This window comes from Ostrea edulis, chromosome 3, assembly GCF_947568905.1.
Source record: "Ostrea edulis chromosome 3, xbOstEdul1.1, whole genome shotgun sequence".
Taxonomy (NCBI): domain Eukaryota; kingdom Metazoa; phylum Mollusca; class Bivalvia; order Ostreida; family Ostreidae; genus Ostrea; species Ostrea edulis.
In genome coordinates, this window is record NC_079166.1 from 82,969,616 (window position 1) to 82,993,278 (window position 23,663).

At 33.5% G+C, this 23,663-nt stretch overlaps 1 protein-coding gene and 1 long non-coding RNA gene across 2 annotated transcripts in view; one reads left to right on the plus strand and one right to left on the minus strand.

Moving 5' to 3' along the window:
- Positions 1–1,701: 1,701 nt before the first annotated feature.
- On the minus strand, positions 1,702–4,909 carry LOC125659000 (uncharacterized). Its single transcript, XR_008801323.1, has 2 exons — positions 3,905–4,909; positions 1,702–3,240 (listed from the first exon to the last, which is right to left on the minus strand). It is a non-coding gene; the product is annotated as an uncharacterized LOC125659000 (long non-coding RNA).
- A 1,523-nt stretch (positions 4,910–6,432) lies between these two features.
- Positions 6,433–23,663, plus strand: part of LOC125673019 (uncharacterized) — a 29,609-nt gene continuing 12,378 nt past the window's right edge. The window contains exon 1 of the mRNA XM_056161030.1: positions 6,433–6,515. The gene's annotated coding sequence lies outside the window, so the exon portion shown is untranslated. The remainder of the gene's footprint in view (positions 6,516–23,663) is intronic.

The window sequence follows — 23,663 nt, forward strand, 5'->3', positions numbered from 1 at the left end:
TGATCAGGTAACTGGAGCTCTGCGTAGTCAATATCAATGTACCAAGGACGGGCTAACAATCGACATGAAACACGGCAGATATCATTTGACCCAGTGATAAGCTGTATTGGCAAACTACATGTAGATCGTTAGAACGACCGAAATGATGACTTTAAACAAGACTGTTGAAACCCTGGAACATAAATGTGTTTATCAGTAGCCTGCTATTTATAGTACTATGTTCTCCGTGATGTTATTACAATAACAAACGATAACACAATTTTATGTTTACTTTTTGATATTCTTACCTTCTTGTTACATTGCCAAGTGATATGAGTGTTTTTACATTTAAAATCACAAATCAGCGATGGCAATGTTAAGATAGCTTGACCATTTGTGATAAAAATTATGATAATAATAACAATGATGATGATGATGATGATATCATTTATTGATACAGTAATGTAAAATTTTTCATCATACAGCTAATTTAAATAGGTGTATCTAGAACACAGATAATTCAACATGAAAATGTCACAGATAGTTTGCATACATGCACAGTGTATGATCTACCTCAAAAGAGACAATAACACTTGAGAATCATTGAAAATCACAATAATGTTGGATATAGACCGATATGAAAGATGTCAGAGTTGTGCCATTTCTAATCAAATCTGCTAAAACTTTTCATAAAGTTGCTGATGAAATGATAACATTTTGTAAAACATTCTGTTTTTGCGCTCGTTAAATCAATATGAATTGTAGAGGGTCAGATTGCATAATCATACATATGTGATACATATGTTCTTGTATTTTTGTTTTCGACTCATTCTGACCCCCACTAGCTATTCTGTTATATAACTTCGTCATTTTCAAAATAAATGACATTTTTTCAATTCACATCACTGTCATGTTTTCACTGCCTTTATCAAGTAACAAGCAAAGGCTACTTGGCAAGTCATATTAATAAATAAAACTATAAGCGTTAGGTCTTGCATTTCTTGTGTTTCCCTTATCTACAAATCTAAAAACATCCAGATACTCTGGTGTCATGTGGTGTACAACTTTAAACACAAAATATGTTTGAAAATCTCATATTTGATAATATGGAAGTTAACACCCATGAAGGTACGTTGAAGACCACAGTGTTTTATTTACAATAAAGTGTAGTGTTTTTAAACTATTTGGAAAAATTATATTTTTTGTAAAATGTTATTTCAATTTTTTTCTCACAATTAGTTTTCCTGATAGTCCCGATAGTCCAAGTTACAGAAGTATAAATTTTGAAATATTATGTCCTATATCAGACTCAAATGATGGTCGAGCAATGTTTCCATTTTCTAAAATTAGATACCATGTCATGGATGTGAATACGAAAGTGAAAGACTCTTGTGAAAATACCTTTATGTAATAGTTCTGTGTAACCGATCAATACCTTGAATTGCAGAAAACTGATTGACTTTTAGTTTCTGAGAATAACGGTTCTCTGAATCGTCGAAAGTTTACCGTCCAATACCTCGATCATTAGTAAATGGACAATATTTGGTAGTATGTCTTTGATTTAGATTCTTGATATTGCTTCGATTATTTGATACAGAGTTGTGAAGTATATTGTTGCGCAAAAGGAATTTTCTTCGCAACGTTTTAATCTAAATCAGAATATCGTTTATGCATGTTTTTTTAAAAAAAATAAACATGTGCAAAAACAAAAAACAAAAGAAGAAAAATACTGTCACATTTTATTAATTTCTAATGATTGAAACATCAACAAAAATGTGAGGCAAACAATCTCTCCGCCACAAAATATGTAGCTTAATTCCACTGTCCATGTCAAACCCTTTCACATTTGAATTGACACAACATTTTTCAACTGGACAGGCTAAGTTATAGATGTAAAATATGTTTGGACCAATGAGAGCAGCATTGACCTAGTACATATACACACAAGGTTATAGCAGTTATGCTAAAAAAGCTGAGGAGCCACATTCCCTAATGACTACATGTAATACTGATGCATTTCTTTATTATTTTATGATGGATAAAATTCACCAGATTCTGCAATGAATTTAGAAATTCTGAAAACATACAACTGATCCTATTGTATGGTAGGAGGTGATCACCCCATAGTAAAACATTTATATGAATATCATTTACTTTGTCTTGCCTAAAGAGTTTTGACACAAATGAATAAAAATAGGGTAGCTCTGCGCAGATGTTTGTTTTTCAAATAAGGCAAAACTTCTACTTTAGGTGGACTGACATTTTTAAAATCATTTTCTAAAACAGTAATTTTGTATCTTAAGATCATAATTCAGTTTGCTTTGTATATTCTTTACACAAAACATTATGCGTCTCTGCGATAGGTTTACAATGATTGATGACTGATTTTCGTAGAATGACAAGGTAAAACTAAGTTGATATTTGTAGAACAATTTATGAGAGGAAAAAAACGATGGTATGTATTCCATGTTTCAAGATCGAGTTTTCTCATAATCTAGCTAGTGTAATCTATAAGTTAAATTCTTTCATTCCTTAAATGAATCATTTATTTGTTCATTGCTCTTTCGATATAAGAAATTCTTATCTTATTGCCATTGTAACTACTGTGAATTCATTCAACCAATACATGCATAAACACAAAATTGTATCCTTGACAAATAAAACAAAGATAACTATATAGCAGTGTACCTGCATGTATAAATAAACATGCATGAATTCTTAAAGTAAAATCTAAAACAATAATCATATTCGATGTATATAATTATCATAATCAAAACGGTCCAAGTCAATATCATTACACAAAGAGTAATGACTGCTACTTTTCCTTTGTCTTGATTGTATAAGTGGCATATTTCTGTGGGTCATTTTTATATCGCACGTGCACTTTCGTGTCCGCCGGAAGTCTCAAATCACCCGATGTTTTGAGGACGGACCGTCCCGCATTATCATAGGCTTTCAGGTCGCTCTTTGGGTGATTGATTTCAAATACAACATCCGTCTTTCCACTATCTCTGTGACTTTCCCAATATTTTGTAGCACCATCCCAATTATTCTTGGCAACATCATCTGGAGAATGGTGGGGACCCAATTTTGTTACGTATGTTCCGGGGCCATGCACAGCATCTCCATTAGCATTAGCGTTGGACATTTTTATTTTGCCCTCTTTAATAATTTTTTCAGCACTGGCTTTGGAAGTGTGATGAAATACCTTTTCTTTTCCCGATTCACTCATGGTACTTGTATACACAAGGTGCAGCTAACCTATGAATTTAAATAAGTATTTCAATTCAAGAAAAATATAGAAGGTAGAAGAAAAGTGAAATATTACATAATATGCAGAACCTAACACGCAATTCATTTTTTATTATCGAAAGTGTGTCCTCATCTATTTGACATACATAGTTTAATGTTTGACAAATACAATCAAAACTAGATGTAATATCACAACCAAACAAACAAATGTATCCTGTCTGAAAACACATCTGTACCTTCAATCATTTGTAAACTATCACGACAAGCCACTGAGCACTGAAAAACAACAGATCTTTACGGAAAAACCATTAAATTCGTACATAATTTTGCTGTTTTGTCGAAACATTGAAAACATTAAAATCTTAAACGCTTGTGTTTGCAACGGGGATTGCTAACCATGAACAAGAGCCCTGTTAACGAATTGTACAACTCGCTATCAATCATGCCTGTCTTAATTAAGCAACTATATTCTGAGCATTAGTAGAAATAAGCTACATATATTGTTGATGGTTGCATGTGGTGATTCCAAATGTTTCAAAGAAATATACAACTAACAATATCTATAACTTCTATCATTAATAAAATATCCAAGAACAAATGTTGATTTATTCCAAAGATTAGCATACTGAAAAACAAACTGACATGATGAAAATTGAAAATAACGAATAGCTACCAATCTCATGAATCCTATAAAACAACAGAATCGAAAATAGGACAAACACAAGTCTTGGACATATCAGAGGTGGGGTCAGGTACTTAGGAGTCGTAAGCACCCTCTGTTCATCTGCCGTAAGCCTTATATCTAGACCAGAGAATCATTGCAAACCTTAATCAAAGCCATTGTGTAAAGAACGGTCTAACAATTTGTATGAAACACGTCAGATGACATTCGACGCAATACGAGATTGTATATGGAAGTTTGATACAAAATAGTAAATAGCGGAAAATGTTGTTGACTTTAAACGAGCGTGTCAAAGTCTACTTCAGACGAATTCTAGTCATTCTAGATTCATATAGTGTTCTTTATTTATCTGTTTTTTCTATTCTATATCCTCTTATCTTTACAAAATGAATCATTTATTTCCATTCAATGAAAACAGTGTATGCTAATGGTAACATGAAACTTGCTAAGTAAAGGCATGACTGAAAACTTATGATCCCTGTAATCTTCTGAATGCATAGGAATCTAGGTGTTTTGCATTGAGTTTTAATGCATGAAAAGTTTAACTCGGTCATAGCTATCGGAGAGAGGTATGCCTGAATTGTTTAAGACATGTAAGGATTTCTGTGTGTTCCACCATGTTCCATCACCTGAAATACGTCGCCCTGTGGTAAAATATGCCTGTATAAATGGTTGTCAGAATTATCAATAAACAAGAAATGATAGTTCTGATTAGAAGGAGGCATTTCGTTTGCATAAAGCAAACTGATACCTTAAATAAATGTAGAGCAGATTGTTCTTGCTCTCAACTAGTCAAGACTTTTTCAACAAAACGCTTCATGTCTATGCTTTATAAAGCTTATATAATTTCGACGCCACCAAAACTCATTCTGAAGGAGCTATAACGATATGTTTGATTTATCATCTTAACAAAGAATGTTTGAATAGTAAACACTTTAGTCTACTTACTTAAAAGATTTGGCTTTTTAGTCGTATTAATGTGTTACTTCCAGAACTGCAACTTACGATTTTTGTTTAGACTGCATCAATATATGTGTTGATATTTCGTCACAAATGCCTCGTTTAAAGTCAGTATTTGGAAATTATGTCGTTGTTATAACGATATAATCTAAAAATACAAGCTGTCACTGGGTAAAATGTTGTTTGACATGTTTCATACCAAATGATTCTGTTATTTGCACATTAATTTTGATTGATTGTATCTTGCTTAACGTCTCGCTCGGGAATTTTTCACTCATATGAAGACGTCACCAAGACCGGTGAAGGGCTTCAAATTTAAGCCTATGCTCGGCGCTTACGGCCATTGAGCAGTGATGGTTATTTAGCGTGCCACACCTACTGTGACACGGGTCATCCGTTTTAAAGGTCATCTCCGAGGACCCGTGATATTCACACCTTATGCCGAACGTTTGGCGATGGAACTGTCACTACCTGTTTTAACGACTTAGGTTGCACACTAATTTTAACCACGGATTATTTCGGTTAACCGATCAACATATATGACTCACGGTGGGTGTGATCGGTCAAAAACGGATATCCACTCCTTCTAGGCACCTGATCTTGCCGTATGTGTGTCGTACTCTGAATTTTGTATTCTTTATAAGATTCATAGGACTCTTCGTTATCCTCGCCTTATCTGGATATAGAAGCTATAAAAATTCTCTGTAATTACTGAGTAGCAAACGTTAATCTATTATCAAATAGTTTTGGGTTAAAAGTAATTGATTTATATATTTATGTATATATTATATAAGTATAAAATGAAATAAACCGTGTCGAAAGCTTGACTATTTCTTTCATTTTAAATCAAGCAAGATTATCTAGTTTTTGAAATTGTATTTGAATATATGAGAGTTATGTCATTCTTAGATTGTGCGTTGTGCCTTCACTGGTTGATAGAAGAAATGGAAAACCTCTCTTTGTTTGGTCAGGAAGTGTAATGAAGTCCGAATATCACTTACCGATGTCCAAATGCGAGGGGATTGAGTGCACGACTTTCTGAAACTGTAGAAATCTCAATGTCCTCTACTAAATCTGTGATTAGTATTTTCCATATATTTCAGCAATTAAACGTTTTCAAGGATTTCAATATTTTCATGAAGAAGCAAAGTAACGATCAGTGATCAATCTAAAAAATCCCATCAGGAATAAAAATTACGGGAATGGCGATCGGGGGGACCATGGACACACCAACGGTGAAATCGGGTTCCTGTAGTGCACTATAACCAATGTGTTCAGACAGACCACATGGTCCCCTAAAATAATTATGACTGACAAAAAACTTCAAGCTGTATGACCCGATGTTCATGTATTATTTTTGTATATAATTACTTTAAAGCAGATTGATTACTTTATAAAGTTAATAACTTTCCTTTCATTACATACTTGAAAACATCTGCATGTCAAAGAAAACAGTCAGAATATTATTTAGAAAGTAAATATAGTGTGGTACATATATGAATCATCCCAGAATAAATTATACAGTGTTAGACGTCTGTAAATAGACCCACGCGCGTCAGGGGAATTCAAACATGATGTGTAACTCATACGCAACTGTCTAGTTTTAAGGCTGAAAGAGCGTAGAACAACGATTTACTAAGAGGTATGTGATATTTTTATTTCTATTAAACTTATGACACTGTACTGTTGTAAGAAAATACACAGCTTTGCACAGATAAGATCACCGATGATTTGAAAGTTTGAACTGGTCACGTGACTGTCACTTGAAATGGTAGAGTGACACGGTTATTTGTAAACATCGATTTCAAATCAAATAATTTTGGTTAAAACAGGTGAAATAATGTATGATATGTCATACAGCCTCATAACTAGATACGTGCGATGATTCAATAGCGTTTTTACGAGATGAAAAAAATATATTGTAATTCGGACCATACAGCTTTCACAATAATTCCAAGACTGCAAGTTATTCTCATTTAGCGAGAATTCATGTTTGCTACAACGAAGGCAAGAGTGGGTAGGGTAAAACATTGTGATATGACTCATAGATTGTTGATTGATGATTTGTTTTATACAATGGATTATTTAATCATGAATTGATAATTAGTTCACCTACATTACGAATTAGTAATATAGCATTACAAATTTCATAGCTTTAAATACAAAAACCTCTTGTGGGAAAATACAGCATCAAGGGTGCAACACATTCTTCTTGTCGAAGCACCTCAGATAGTCTTTTAGGAAGATAATTAACTCTTTTCAAAATGTATCAGGTTTCAAAATTTCCACATAAAAAGTCGGGCAAGGAAACAATGAATGACGTTACATACACAATTACATGTAAAGCATATCCCGTGGGGATCCGGGTTAGAATAGATCCTCAGTAACCCTTGTCGTAAGAGGCAATTAAATTGGGCAGTCCTTTGGATGATACCGCGAAAATCCAGGTCACAGGTCACAGCAAGTATGACACGATAATGATTTCTCCCTGCTCAAGTGCCGTAAGCGCCGAGCATAGGCCGATTTTTGCAGCCCTTCACAGGCCACGGTGGCGTCGAAATGTCAGTGAAAAATTCTTGAATGAGACGTTTAACAATATACAACCAACCAACCAATATGTACAAAAGAAAGATAAATATTATTTTGAGTTAAGTTTACTTTTATGTATTCTTACCTTCTTGTTGTATGGTCAAAGAGAGGTAAAGGTATGGCCGATATTAGAGTATCTATACATGTAAGTGACAATCCAAATCTTAAATGAATCACGGAAATCCCAATATCACGTGTCGACCAATCGAAGTCTGTGGTATCGCATTCAGTATTTTCCACATTATTAAAAAAAAATGATATCATTTTAATTGTATGTTGCTAACTGTTGTAAATGTAATCTATTGATAAAAATAGATCGAAAGAAAAGTGTTCTGACCATCCAAGTAAGAGTTCTGACTGTAAATGGATATAAATTGAAAATAGAATGTCCTGTATCAGCCTTAAATGATGACCGCGCAATGCTTCCATATTATGCAATGGGTTTCCTAAAAATGAAATATCATGTCATGTATATGAAAACGAAAGTGAAATAATATGAAAATACCTGTTTTTGATACAGTTTTGTGTAACAGATCAATACCTTGAACTGCGGAAACTGTTTTATATTCCAATTTCAGTTTCGGATAATAATGTTTCTATGAATCATCGAAATTCCAGCGTCAATCATTACTAAATGGTAAATTTTCGTAATGATATAAGTATCTACTTTTTTTCGGAACGGTGATATCACTGCTATTATTTGAAACATAGTTTTGAAATGTAACGTTAAAACATGGTATACTCTTCTCAATGATTCATTTAAAGCAATATATTATTTATGCATGGTTTCGATATGACCATAAATGCTCTCACAATTCAATTTATTTCTGTTGATCGAGAATATTCCGCAACGCTGATGATAGCAACCAAAAATGATAAAAAACAATTAATAAAAGCAATCAATATTACATCACTGTTTATGTATCATCACATTAAAGAGTTATTTAACATTCATTGGTGTATATGTTCTCTTTGCAAATGCAAAACCGACAGAGTGTAGATACTTAAATGAAAAATGTTGGTCATAACACACAAAGGAGGTAGTCCGACACACACACACACACACACACACACACACACACACACACACACACACACACACACACACACACACACTGATACATTTTTTGAGACGATATGTTTGTTCCTAAATACAAGCAAAAATACGTTTCGAATAAGTAGGTTAAATATATATTTACAAATTCACAAAAAGCTAGCACTGCATCTACACGAAATCCACACACGTGTGTACACTGCGTGTTGATCGTTTATGGCTTGTTAATCAATATGCTTGACACGTTCTATTCATCCAGTGGGCTGTCCACAATGCACAGTGTGATATAGATTGACGTAATTATTTCCAAGGATTTTGAATAGTTTGAAATGGTAATCAATGAAAATATCACCTCATACCCGGTGAGATTCCTTTCTAGACATTGTGAATAAATAGCATATATTCAAAATACAAAAGAAAATGAACAAATGAACCATATCATGAATCAAGGATCTAGATCAACAGCTTAGAAAGTCAAATATATAATCATTAGATATATGTGCATTGATCCTTGCCAGGGAGAAATGATAGATTAGACTATTATAAAGTGAAAAATGAAAGAGAGTCGTTTCGTCTGATAATGGTTCAAGCATACAGATGAATTATTTTGCAAAGTATTGTAAAATTAGACTGGCACGCTGTCCGGGAAACTACCCGGTTCTTTGTAGCCTAGTACATTAGGAAGCTAAACTAATAAGCAGGGTTTTAAGCTAAAAATAAACTACAAAATACAGCTATAGTGTTGTGAACATGATCAGGCATATATACGAAACTCACGATGTGGTAAAGGTTTAGCACACCTCATCCTGGTGAACTCATTTGGATTTTTTATATCTTGAGGATCAACTGAATTCAAGCTGTGCATCCATATGCTTTTTGTTGTTGTTGTTGTTTTCTCTTGATATCTTACCAATTTGGGTAATTATCAATAACTATTACCGTAATGTTGTAATGCTCTCCTATTGATGACTACGTTCATTGAACTATGTATGTGTTCTTTATATCATGTTTGCAGTGTATTTCATCGTATGCTTTTGACTTCAAATATTGATTAATAGCATTTTATATATTGGGAGATAAATACGAATAAATTATTCTTTATATAATTGCACGATAAAGAGTCTATTAAAAAATGGTGGCCAGAAAATTGCATATGAGGTTGGTCGCTGTTCGTTATCTTCACATTTCATTCTTACATAAGTTCCTTCTAAAACAAATAACACATGTGATTTGATGATAATTTTTATTTATATATTACATTTCTCTATGTTAACATTTTTCCATGTAGATATTTTGGGATATATCAAAAAATATGGATGACATTGGGTTTGTTGAAAGAAATAACCACGCCACACAGAATGCAGAGAGTTAAACTTACTGTACTGAATAATATCTTAAAGATATCCAGTTATTAAAACAGCCGTTATCTATTAATCATTCCAGTTATGATCACACCCGATAAGTCGTGCGTTGAATTAGATTCACCACTAGATTAGATTTGTATGAATCGCTGGTTATTTTAGGACGACAAAAATTACGCGCAAGAATCAAGAAAAATACAAAAATGATATTATTTGAAAATTTAAGACCAAAATGAAGTTAAGATGATTTGTGCTCGAATTGCTGTTTTAAAAAGCTGAAATACGTGAAAAGATTCAACAATGGCACGATTTAGGAACACAATGTCAACATGAACAATAGGATGAATAAAATCCACACAAATAATCCAAATAGATAAAACACATCGCCAACTAAAATCAGAATTGTATGTTGGCACCAAAAATGTGATACTTTCCTTGATTTTGTTCTTTGGTGAGACTTGTTTTGTTTTCGTTTCTGCTATCAATCTATTTAGATATGCACGAAAATTATTTTGAATGTTTACCTAAATGAATTGCAAAAACTGTCGAGAAAGAAATTATTCTGAACATTTAATTGAGAATGGAGTCATGTACACCTCTGTTTCATAACAAGAGTATTGTTCCTGTGTTTTGCTCTTTTCTATCTATTTTTGCTTTATTTATCTATAAGTTCTACACATATCTACATACTAAAATACTGTTGACAATTAGAGTTTTTAACGATTATAAGATCCGTAGCCTAGCTAGCATCCACATAAATAATGATAATGAAATAAATCATGTATGTTGTTTCCTCAATTCAAAAATGGCCCTTGTTAAATTGAAATTAATTTTTTTAACTGAAAAAGCCATGGTTACATTAAGTGTTTGAAGTGCATGAAGTAAGTGCATTGTGATACAATGGATGTATGGAATTTTGATGATAATGTACACAGTCAAAATATAAAACAAGGAAGCTCAGCGAATTCATGTTCCACGTTTCAATTTATATTTATTTGGCTATTGCTATTCTTTTGAATACAGATAGTTCTTTGTTTTAAATATTATTAGTCTCAGGGGGAAATCGTCTGGTTGATACGTGGATATTTTATTGAACATAAATGTAATCGGTAAACTCGCAACTCGACCTTATGACAATCGAAATGACGTCAGCTTCTCAATCGTCAACTTCCCATATTTATGTAGCAATGTTTCATCTTCAACTGCATATTGTGTTTATGTCTTAACTGATTCGATATGCAAGAACAAGTTCTGCGCATATCGGGTTTTAAATCGAGGTAGGATACTGACAAATGGGACATTACAGGGGTTTCAAGAGTTTCGCTTGAAGGCAGAATTTTGCAGATTCTCTGGGTGGTTTAGTGATCATATATACAAATCTTTGTACAATATGACGTCAAGGTTTCCTAACGTGTTCGTACCAATTGTTAAACATTTATTTACATACTTGATTAGAGTTTCTTCGTTTACCTAATCAAGATACCGGGCTAAAGTCGAAGGTGACCGGTCAACAGTGTATGCATATTCCTTGAACATGCTTAATCCCACCCTGATATGTCCAGGAGTCTACGTTTACCCTTTCTTTAATTATGTATTTTTATGAGATTTACAAGATGCATCTGTGTATGCCAACTTATCTTTTCATAATATGTATTTATTTGCTATCCTACGTGATGTAATTACCATGACATGTGCTCTTTTCATGTTTAGACCAATCAAAGTCATAATTATTTTGCAATGTAGACCAAAAAGTGAGATTTCATGACTTAATCCCAATCGATATCGGATATATAAGTGAAACACGGATTATGTGTCTTCTTTGTCTCCTAAAATATCTATGTATCATTTAGATCAGTAATATATATTTATTTTCAAATCATTTTATGTGTCGTAATAATGGCTATGTTGTTAATAAAGGACATGGATGTTTTTGCTTAAGTTGTTTTCAAAAAGCAAATTATCTATAAAGGTGAGAGATATAAATTTTCATCGCTTGCACTTTCATTTTTATCATTTGTCGGGCAGTTCTCAAGGTTCTCAGAATTCACTCTATCTGCTTCGATATTTTCATAAGTATCGTTTGGCTGAGGTGGAAAGTCATTTGTTGTAGATAAATCATACTTGGATTCTGCATGTACAGCATTACTCTCCCCAAACCACGAACGCTTACGGATTTTACTTACGTCTGTAGCATGTTCCCTTGAACTATTTCTCCTACAATATTTGTTTTTCACAAACATAGTGAAAAACACAAAGAAAAGTGTCCCGAAAATCCCAATCAATCCACACAATACTAACAATATATATGATTTTTCTTCTGCTTTTGTTGTCTCCGTTGTTTGATGGCTATCTGTTTTCATGTTTTCTCTCTTATTAACCGAATATTCTTGATCTGCATTAAAGCTGCGTGTTGCATACTTTGTTTGAAGACTATTTTCCATCTTCTTTGAAAAGTCCTCTATAAAAGATGATTACAATTCAGCACATATTTTGACTGAATCATATATGCACATATTATTGATATTCGAGCATATGCCATTATTACTTTACCAGTAGCTGTTGTGCATCCGAAATCAAAATGACACAGACTGGACGGACATGTGCACTCTGATTGACAATCTTCACCGAAGCTTGGATACGGACAACGTTCCGAACAATTCACTCCATGAAAACCCATTGTACATTCTACAATTATACAATACATGCATGAACACAAAGCCAAATCATATACCCCGATGTATAAATATATGGATAGCCCCTTGAAAAGGAGTTACAGGCTATGATAACACAGCGATGCTTATGATAAAACCGTAATTATTCGTGAATGCATTCTTATTCGCAGTCAGTGTTGAAGCATTTTTTTCGACTTTGCAGTTAAACTCAATCACGACAGGGATTTTATTAGTTTACAATCCCGTCTCCATATAGAAAGAGAATCAGGAATTAAAAGATATTATCGTGACTGGATACATAATCGAACCCAATTAATGACTGGCAATGAATGTGGATAGTTGACGATAGAGACGCTTAATCCATCTCGTTTCTTATATATCTGAGTTATTAGTTTATTATGTAGCTATGTTGAATAAAATATCCAAACATGAAGATAAAGAAGACTACTTCGTGTCTTATGGGGATATAAATAATTGACATACATGTATGATTGAAAATACGTATTTCCAATAGACAAATCATCGTCGATATATCTAAATGTGGAGTTATTTTTCTTTTTATGTTGAATATTTTGAACAAATTCATAAGTATACAAACAACAGATCATCTAATGAAGTGCAATTCGTACCAACGGTTCCAACACGCTGTTGAAAGACCTGTGTACGACAGAGTATATAAGTACTGTCAGTGAGGAACTCCACCGTCTTTATAATATCAACTTCAGAGTATTTTGCCTAGAATCAGGGTGGTTTTAACAGCATAATAGTTTGGTTAACTGACCACAAGCTATGAATATTTTCGTGTTCCTTTTTTTATTGAAGAAATACTTTTATTTGGTGTTAAAATTGTAGACTTTATTTCACGGCGAAACGAGTCGGGTAAAGTGTTTAAACGTCATACTTCATACGTGAAACAATTGTGATTTCAAATGTACTAAATGTTTCTTGGGTTTTTCAGAATTGACATGCGCATTTGTTATGACACAATACGTCTGCAGTTTCATATTCACAACAGTGAAACAAAGGTTGTATCTTGGGTGACCACTTCCAGCAATGCAATTTTTAAAATGGCATGACTAAGAAGAAGACGAAGAATTGTCGCTGTATTCATCACCAACACTAGATCAACACATCCATGATATTACTTTATTTTTAATACCTACAATAAAATGTCGCTTTTCTTTACGCTAGGCATACCCAATCTATAATATCGCAATTCGTCCATGACGAAAATAAATCTCCCTCATCTACTGTCATTGCCACATGTATTATATTGGACAATGACAAAATTCGGATTTTGATATTTCATCGTTAATATTGTCCAAAAATATATTTTATTCCCACCCCACCCCACCCCCCACCCCCCCCCCCCCCCTTGTGTGTACTACACACTGTTTTTGAACAATATTATGCTATTATGGTATATACACAACCTTTTTACAATTAAATTCATCTATAAAATAAAGTTGTTCTATTGTTTCTGATAAAGTAGAAATACATTTTGCAAACATTACAGCATTTGTACTACGTGCATATGATATCTGATATATTGGTATGGTAAATATTTAAAAAATTGAATAAGGCATTTTTTTCTTTGGGGCGATCCTTAGCTGAGCTGCTACTGGATAATGCAAGGTGAAGATAACACAGGAGCTGTATAGCCTAATTAGTAAACACATAGGAATTCATTGCTTTGGACAATTATACCAATCTTGAACATTATTTTTTTTTCAAATTTGGTGTCATCCGCAGCGATGTGAAGAAAAATATATATGATAGCTGTGAAGTTTAAGTTGAATCAATCTAACGGTGAAATGAATAAAAATAATAACTAATACATAGGAATCCAGCATATATACATTTACGTACTATCGTTATGGAGAAATTATAGATATTATGTACGTTGATCTACATAGTACTTACTTTGGCATATGTTTGTTTCCGTATTCCAGAAATACCCCGTACAGCACACAGATTTGTTTTTCTCCTGTCTGCATGAAATAAAGAAACACATGTTTAAAGAGCATTACAACTAAATATCGAATTCCAGCTTTCAATAGACAGATATAATTCTGTAAATGTTTAGTAAATTCATTTACATAAAAAGTGTCTGATTGTTATAAAATATTTTAATTACTTGTTTTTTTTATTCCGTTTTGTGGGTATAAATGAAGGTGTTTATGAAAGTTGAAGGATGTGGTAATTCGTTACGAATTTTATAGGAGCATTGTGCGTATGAACATGTACATTGTACTGAATCAGGTAATGTGGAAGAAACGATAAGTATTCCTTTCGAATTAAAACACAGTATGTTATATGCAGAACCTTTATACAATGAAAGGCGAAGATAACGAACAGTAATCAATTTCATAACTCTAAAAGCAATACAAAATACGAGTAGAGAGTTGGAAACACGGACCCCTGGATATACCAAAATATCAAATGCATCTTTATTTTTGCTACGTTTCTATGCAAGGACTTGTGTATTTGCAGATTTTTGTAAATATACGCAGATTAGAAAATGTTAAACTTGATGATATTTTTGTAAGTTTAATTGCTGGATAGATTTGTACTCGTATGTGACAAACATAATCGATAAACGAATGATTTGAATAATTAGAAACACTTGCTCAATTCGAGCTTAAAGTCGAGAGAAATTTCTTTTCGACTACATAAAAGTAAAAATAGAATTGAATGTTTGGAAAGTACATTCTTACACAGGAGCTGTATAGCCTAATTAGTAATCACATAGGAATGCATAGCTCTGGACAATTATACCAATCTTGAACATTATTCTTTCAAATTTGGTGTCATCCGCTGCGACGTGAAGAAAAATATATATGATAGTAACAAATATACGATGATAGCTGTGAAGTTTAAGTTGAATCAATCTAACGGTGAAATGAATAAAAGTATCATTAGAAATATCTTACCCCTGACATTTCAAAGAAAATGCACGCATATTTCCATAAATGAAAGCTATATAAAGTGCGATCACAGACATTTTGCTGTATTGAAGTGAATTAATTGTTTAAAAATTAAATTGCCAATGTTGATTATTGTATTTTAATTCATAATTGCCTGCATTTCCGATCTCATCAGGAAGCAGCAAATACTAATGAACTACAGTATAATTTTGGAAACAGTCCAACTATTGGACAGTGATTCATTTTGAAAATTGTTTTCATTAGTTCAGCGGACTCTCCTGGATTTCATATATAATAATGAGTCCCAAGCTAAAATCAATAAGTCCAAATATTCTTTAAAACAAACAGTCTGACAGTCACAGGTTCAAACAAACAAAGTTAAGGAAGAAGTGTACTGTTATTACCCCCATCTAGAGAATATATCTTTCGTTTTTTATTACAAGCCATCAGATAATTCACTTGCAGAACACTCTGATTCGTAGTCAATATTGCAAAATGATTTCAAGTTAGAACGTTTCTTAAGATTACGTTCATGCAATAGATCAATCACTGATTTAAATTTTGAGAATGGTACAATGTAAGTTTTCTGAAACATCCAATCCACACATACGAATATATACTTAATTGCTATGATAAAATTTAGAAATTCATTTCAAAATTAAGGATTATCTCCCTCATGCATAGCTCTTATCCTTAGACGAATTTGACTCCACTTTTTGCCACTCTGTTTTCTCCTAAAATAACTCTAGCAAGTTTATCGTTATTTCGGATTTCAAACACTTCAGTTGAGCATCACTGAAGAGATATTATTTGTCGAAATGCGCATCTGGTGCATCAAAATTAGTACTGTATAAGTTTTACATTATGACCCCTGGATCGAGGCCTCTGCTGGTGGAATGTTAGTCCCCGAGGGTCTCTACAGTCCAGTAGCTAAGTACTTCGTTACACGCTTGAAAATACGGACATATAATTAATTGCTGTGATAAAATTTAGAAATTCATTTCAAATAATGTCTCTTCAGTAACTCAATACCAATTTTCTTTATTGGTGTGCACTGTGTAAAATGTATTTGAAAAAGTCATATCATTTAGCAACATACATATGGGGCTCGCGGCGGGTGTGGCCGGTCAACAGGGGATGCTTACTCCTCCTGGGCACCTGATCCCACCTCTGGTGTGTCCAGGGGTCCGTGTTTGCCAAACTATCTATTTCTATTGCTTATAGGAGTTATGAGATTGATCACTGTTCGTTGTCTTCATCTTGCATACATGTATTTTCCGATGTCTCGTACAACGTCATATTGATCTTTATAAATTTTGAGATTTTTTTCTAATCTAAAATTATAATTGTAGTGAGATCGTGAATTAATCATGCCAAAATACCCTTATTATGCCACATAGAACGACTGGGGATGCTTAAGTTTACTCATCCTAGACAACTGATCCCCTGGCATGTCCAGTGGTTCGTATTTTCCCAACTCTTTATTTTGTGTTGCTTATAGAAGTTATGAGATTGATAACTGTTCATTATCTTCTACGTTCATTGGAGATAACCGCTGACAATTAAACATCATTGGAAAGCCTGACCAGCGTAACTCCTGACCTCTGTAACGATTGATTGATTGTATATTGTTTAACATTCTTCTCGAAAATCTTTTCACTCATATGATGACATTACCAATGTGGGCGAAGGGTTGCAAAATGTAAACTTATACTCGGCGATTACAGAGTTTGAGCAGAAAGGGATATTTATCGTGTCACACCTACTGTGACACGGGTCCTCGGTTCTCGCGGTCTTACGTAAAGGACCGCCCTATTTAGTAGCCTCTTACGACAAGCAAGGCTACTGAGGACATATTCTAACCTGAATTCCCACGAGGTACTCTGTAACGATTGTTTCTAACTTAAGCAATGGAGCTGTAAAACAGGAAATAGCAATGAAGAGGTGAAGATAACTAACAATAGTCAATCTCGTAACTCCTCTAAGAAATACTAAATTAAGAGCTAGGCAAACATAAAGAATTAAAAAGCGATCATTTTGGCCAGGAATAAACACCGACATTACTGAAAAAGTTTCGTTATGCAGTTCTCTCTCTCTCTCTCTCTCTCTCTCTCTCTCTCTCTCTCTCTCTCTTATTGAAAATAGGAGTTATGAGATTGTTTACTGCTCGTTATCTTCGCCTTTCATTTGTTTGAAAAGCAAATAATATAGAATAGAAACAATAAAGTCGTCAGTACTATCCGAATTACCATCGGTAGCAGAGGGTACAGTATTCCATTGGAATGATAAGAACTACATAATAATTATTGACTGTTTATTAAAATATTTTGAAATCCTCAAGTTGAAAAAAAAATATCCACATGTGACATTACACATATGAAATCAAATCCCTAAAGCCTGGCGGAGCACAAATGTTGGGTTTATATCTATTTTCCATCCACAAACAAACAACCGAAACCCAAATTTATGAACTTGAAGACAAAAGAAAACTCAAAATAAAAATAAAAACAGCAACCTTTTGTTCGAAACGCAAATCTCATAAAGGGACTGAACAATGGAGACACACTTCATTTTAAAAAAATTGAAACATAAACATATTCATTTAAAGTAGATCCATCCTCATGTCTCTTGTTCGTACTAATGGTTAGAAGTGGAATAACTGTATTCATTTCCATTCATTATAGTTTGATCTAGTTAATAACCAAAATAATATGACTATGTTGACACGTTTTTTTAAGATGTCAGACATACGAATACAGAAGTATAGGTCAACATAAAAAAAAATCACACATTTTCGTAAATTAGAGTAACAAAAATAGATAAAAACTTTTTCAAATGACAATTTTTCAATGTCAGCAGTTTAGATAAACTGTAAATTTATAAATATATATTAATTAATAGTGGAAATTAGGAAAACCATTGTATAGAGTAGAGGATATAGCGGCATAGGATCTATAACCCTTGACACACATGTTTAACTATGAATAATTACTTATCTATAAAAAGTATAAACTTTTTCACTATCAATAGTTTAGCAGATGTTTTGTTTTATCCAGTGAATAAAATTACTCTAAAACATTTATTTCTATCACATGCAGTGGTTTATTTGATTACTTTTTTTGTTGTTGCAAAAACTATGAGATCATATCAGGAGTGATTTAACGTAAACTTGCATTTAATCTGTAATTCGGTATTTATGTATGTAAAACTTATACGGTACCAATTTTGATGCACCAGATGCGCATTTCGACAAATAATGTCTCTTCAGTGATGCTCAACCGAAATGTTTGAAATCCGAAATAACTGAAGTTTTAGAGCTAAATATAGCCAAAAACAGCGTGACAAAAAAGTGGAGCCAAATTCGTCCAAGGATAAGAGCTATGCATGAGGGAGATAATCCTTAATTTTGAAATGAATTTCTAAATTTTATAACAGCAATTAAATATACATCCGTATTTTCAAGCTAGTAACGAAGTACTTAGCTACTGGGCTGTAGAGGCCCTCGGGGACTAACAGTCCACCAGCAGAGGCCTATTGTATACAATTATTTAAAAAAAAATATATGTAGTTCAACCCTCTCATAGTTACTATGTTAACCTCAGTTTTAGTATAATTTATGCCATTTATTATGTATTTATTGTTCTTTGTTTTATTAGGTCTTTCCACCTTTCTGTGAAAAAACCACAAATTTACAGTCCAAATCGCTAATGATGCAACAAATTGTATCATTAAGTATCGCGATAGCAACGCTTAATGTTACAATTATGCTGTGTTTGTTTGAACTTGTCTTCTTTTTTTCCAGGTAGCCAAATTTTTCCATAGAATCAAACTGTTTTTGGAGTACAGAGCAAGAATAAAAATTTAAAAATCATAAAAAAATATCAGGATTGATGGGGTTGGGGTAGGGTACTTTAACCCCTATTCTCCTCCTCTGTTGAATTGGCTGCATGTTCAAATTTTCAATCACACACGGCGGTATTAATTTTTGGCTTACCTGAGTCAAAGACTCAATTGAGCTTCCTGCTAACATTTCGGTCGTCTGTCTGTCGATCCGTAAACTTTTAATGTTTTCGACTTTTACCCCATAAAAACTGCTCAAATTTCAATAAAATTTACCAAAGGTCATTCTTGGGTAAAAGTTATTCAAATTTGTTCAAATGAAGAAACATGAAGCCCTTCATTGGTCTTGGTGACGTCTCCATATAAGTGAAAAATTATCGAGCGAGACGTTAAGCAAAATACAATCAAGCAATCAATCTGTGATTTCAAACTGTGAACTTTGACCTTATAAACTTACAGTTTACCCTTCTTATTAGAAAATGTAAACATATTAAATATATTCGGAACTATTCAAAGTAGGGCTTTCATATTTTTCTATATTTTGTTTAAGATATGACCTTTCGATACAATCATGTTTGATCTTGTGACCTTCTTAATTCTTATTGAAATATTTTTTATCTCATACCATGATGTACATATATGACTTTAACCAAAACATCAAATTCATGTTAGTCATATTAGTGTTGAGGCATATCCGTGTTATGTGAATTCATTTTCAGGTATGTTTGATCCTTGGGGCTAATTTGGGGTCAATAAAGATTAATAAAAATTCTTTTGAAAATCACAGCTGCTGAACAGTGACAGGGCAAATATCACTCGTGTGAGCAATATGACCCATGGACCTCTTGTTTTATGGAGGTTTTCATTTAGAAACCACCCTTGCGTGCGCGTTTTGAATACTTTAAAAGTATTTCAAATGAAAAGTTATCTTGATCTGTATTAATGGACCACATGCTTTGTGCATTTTGTCACGTTTTCCTTATCGCATTATCAAAACCTCCCGATTTCTTGAATCGTCTATCCCCAAATGAAAATCCCTTTAAATTTATATTATACTAGTTTGAATGTGTTTAATGTTTAGTGTAAAAGCAAGAAAAACAATCCTCCTATTTCTTCTTTTGGGTGTTAGATTACACTATAACTTCAATTTACACGTATATACTCAATAGTAGGATAACTTAACTCTCTCATCTTTATTACATTTGTAAAACTTCCTTTTTTGGCTAGTGGAATTTTACACGAAAGCTTCGTGACATGGAGAATATTCAAGTTTGTTCAAATCACGGTACCCGGGTGTAGCTTGGGGTAACACTAGTGGTGCTGATACATGTATATAGAAAAATTCTTTAAAAATATGATATAATAAACGTATTTATTTGCCCATACACTGTTTCTTTGTACAGAGTACAAGGGTAGCCCCCCCATGCCATTTATCCTCTGAAAACCTGGCTATAAAGCAGCCCCACCCGACCTGTAAACCTGGCTAACTAGCAGCATTACCATTGTCATGATCGTGTGCAGGATTGGACAAAACAAGATGGCAGACGGCATTTCCAAACAAAGGTAGGCTCTTAAAACTCTTCATTTTACCGACTTATTAGACGACAAATTTATGAATTTAAAACACTGTCTGGTCAGGGAGGCATCATTAAGTTGATTGGTTGTTGGAATTCTTACTCATGTACACGTACAACTCTAAATTCATTGATCGAAGTTGACGATGTTGCCTCGATATAATCCGAAGCGGGCGAAGATGTTTCTAATCATGTTTTCATGCATTTTAAGAAAGATACTTTCGGTAAAATAAATTCTGCACATATCTTTTGATGAAAACTTGAACCAGTTTATGCGATGTGTCCCTTAAATTGCCTTGGTTAAATAGATATCTTGACTTGAACATTTGCTAATGTGCAGGATTGGACTGTGGTCGTTTCCACGATAAACGTGCCGGGTTGGACCTCGATTTTGGTTCAGGATTGGACCCTCTTTTTATCTTTATTTTCAAAATCCTTTATATTTTCGAATCTCAACTTCACTTTATCATATTTTAGTTTGATTAATGTAGCTTATTAGATTCTCAGACATTTCCAACATGACCATGGTGTATTTTGAATTTTTTTTACTGTTACCAAATTACATCGTTGTTTAAGTCCCCAACGACGACAATTGCTACTGTAAAAATATTCATTCGCTATCTCCTTCAAATTGAACCAATATAACAGATCTATACATGAATCACCAATCTTTGCTTACGACAGATATAACGTTGACTGTTCGTATCTAGGATATATAAGGCCATTTTGACCTATAAAACACGTAAGAAATTATCATCATTTTATAATCCTCTGTAACAATATAAATTCGACGTTTCCTGAATTCAATTAACCCGCTTACATATTCCCTAATTCCAAACTCTGTTATAAAGATTTTCTCCTTTGTTTCAGGTATCAAGCCCTAGAACTTCATTCCATGAGATGGGTACACTTCGAATGTGCGAAATTGGTGGTGAGGAATTCAAGACCAATTCTGAATTTCGTAGGCATGCTAAAAGGAAACATCAATCAGAGAAATTGTCTTCGTTTGTGACCAGTGCAACACACGTTTTTGCACATTATAAAAGAAACATGAAGCAAAAAAAATTACATTGTTTTCTGAATACACGAAGTGCATACATATACCATGGCAGCCGTTTTATATATCCGTTTATGTACATTATGAAACGATTATTTTTACGGTATTATGCTTTGTTTTACAGAGATACTACTAATCTTTTACAAATGCATTTTACACATGTTGATTTGTTATTTCATTGAACCAGAAGTGTTCTTAATTTTTACTTGTTATTAAATATATTTCAATGTTATTGTGTTTGTATTGAATTGATAACAACTAGTGAAAAAATTGTATTGAAGAGTAACCTCTCATCTGAGCAGCAAATATTGAAGAAGAAAAAACATCATGGACAAAACTGCTTTTCATTTAGGTTCATCTTTCAGCTACAGGAGTGATATTGCGAATTTTTGAGAAAATATCCTTTTTATTTTCTTTCATCAGTATATGCACTCCAAGGTTGAATTCAATGTAATTACAAGAAACGAAATGTTTTTAAATACAAAAATACTGATATTTACTACATTCCAACAAACACTTTTACCGTAAGTAATTATCCTTGTAAGTGAGTTGGCCTCGATATCTTGCACGACATATGCACTCGAGATTATTAGAATTAAAATGAAAGGGAAATTTTTCAAAAGATAATAAATCCCGCTTTAACAATCAAAACTGGTTCCAGCAGAAGCATACATATGAAAGGAACAAGTGCATGTGGACAGATCATTAAGTATTGAAACATCTCAAAATATTGTAGTCTTTATTGTCATTGAACAGCTTTGTGAAATGTAAACCATCATGCCTGAAGAGATTATTATACGTCAACCCATGCTCAGTTTTATTAATTCCATGCAGATATCACAAATGTTAAGTGGTTGGGTATCGAACATGGTCTACATGTGTATATACAATATAAATGTATTTGCTTCTGCAAAATGAAGACTTTTCAACATGTTGATCTTCGAGAACAAGGCTCCTTCTAACGTGTGGCAGAACTTTAGATTCATGTGCGCGGTGAAATTCTCAAACACTTAAAGATTTTCGAGCTGGCTCTTCCGGCTTACTGATAGTTCCTTGCTCCACGTGCTCTTTTAGGTTTGTCAAAACCATGGTTTTAGTAGGAGACATAGAATAGAACACACTTCATTCACTTGCAACTTTTAAGCTTAAGGAAGTCCGCTCCTGGCTGGATCTGTAAGAGAAAAACAAATGCATGTATTTAAGAAAGGGTCCAATCCTGAACCAAAATCGAGGTCCAATCCGGCACGTTTATCGTGGAAACGACCACAGTCCAATCCTGCACATTAGCAAATGTTCAAGTCAAGATAGATATATAACCAAGGCAATTTAAAGGACACATCGCATACACTGGTTCAAGTTTTCATCAAAAGATATGTGCAGAGTCTATTTTACCGAAAGTATCTTTCTTAAAATGCATGAAAACATGATTAGAAACATCTTCGCCCGCTTTGGATTCTATCGAGGCAACATCGTCAACTTCGATCAATGAATTTAAAGTTATACGTGTACATGAGTACGAATTCCAACAAGCAATCAACTTAATGATGCCTCCCTGGCCAGGCAGTGTTTTAAATTCGTAAATTCGTCGTCTAATAAGTCGGTAAAATGAAGAGTTTTAAGAGCCTACCTTTGTTTGGAAATGCCGTCTGCCATCTTGTTTTGTCCAGTCCTGCACACGATCATGACAGTGATTACCCCCACGTAAATATGGAAAGG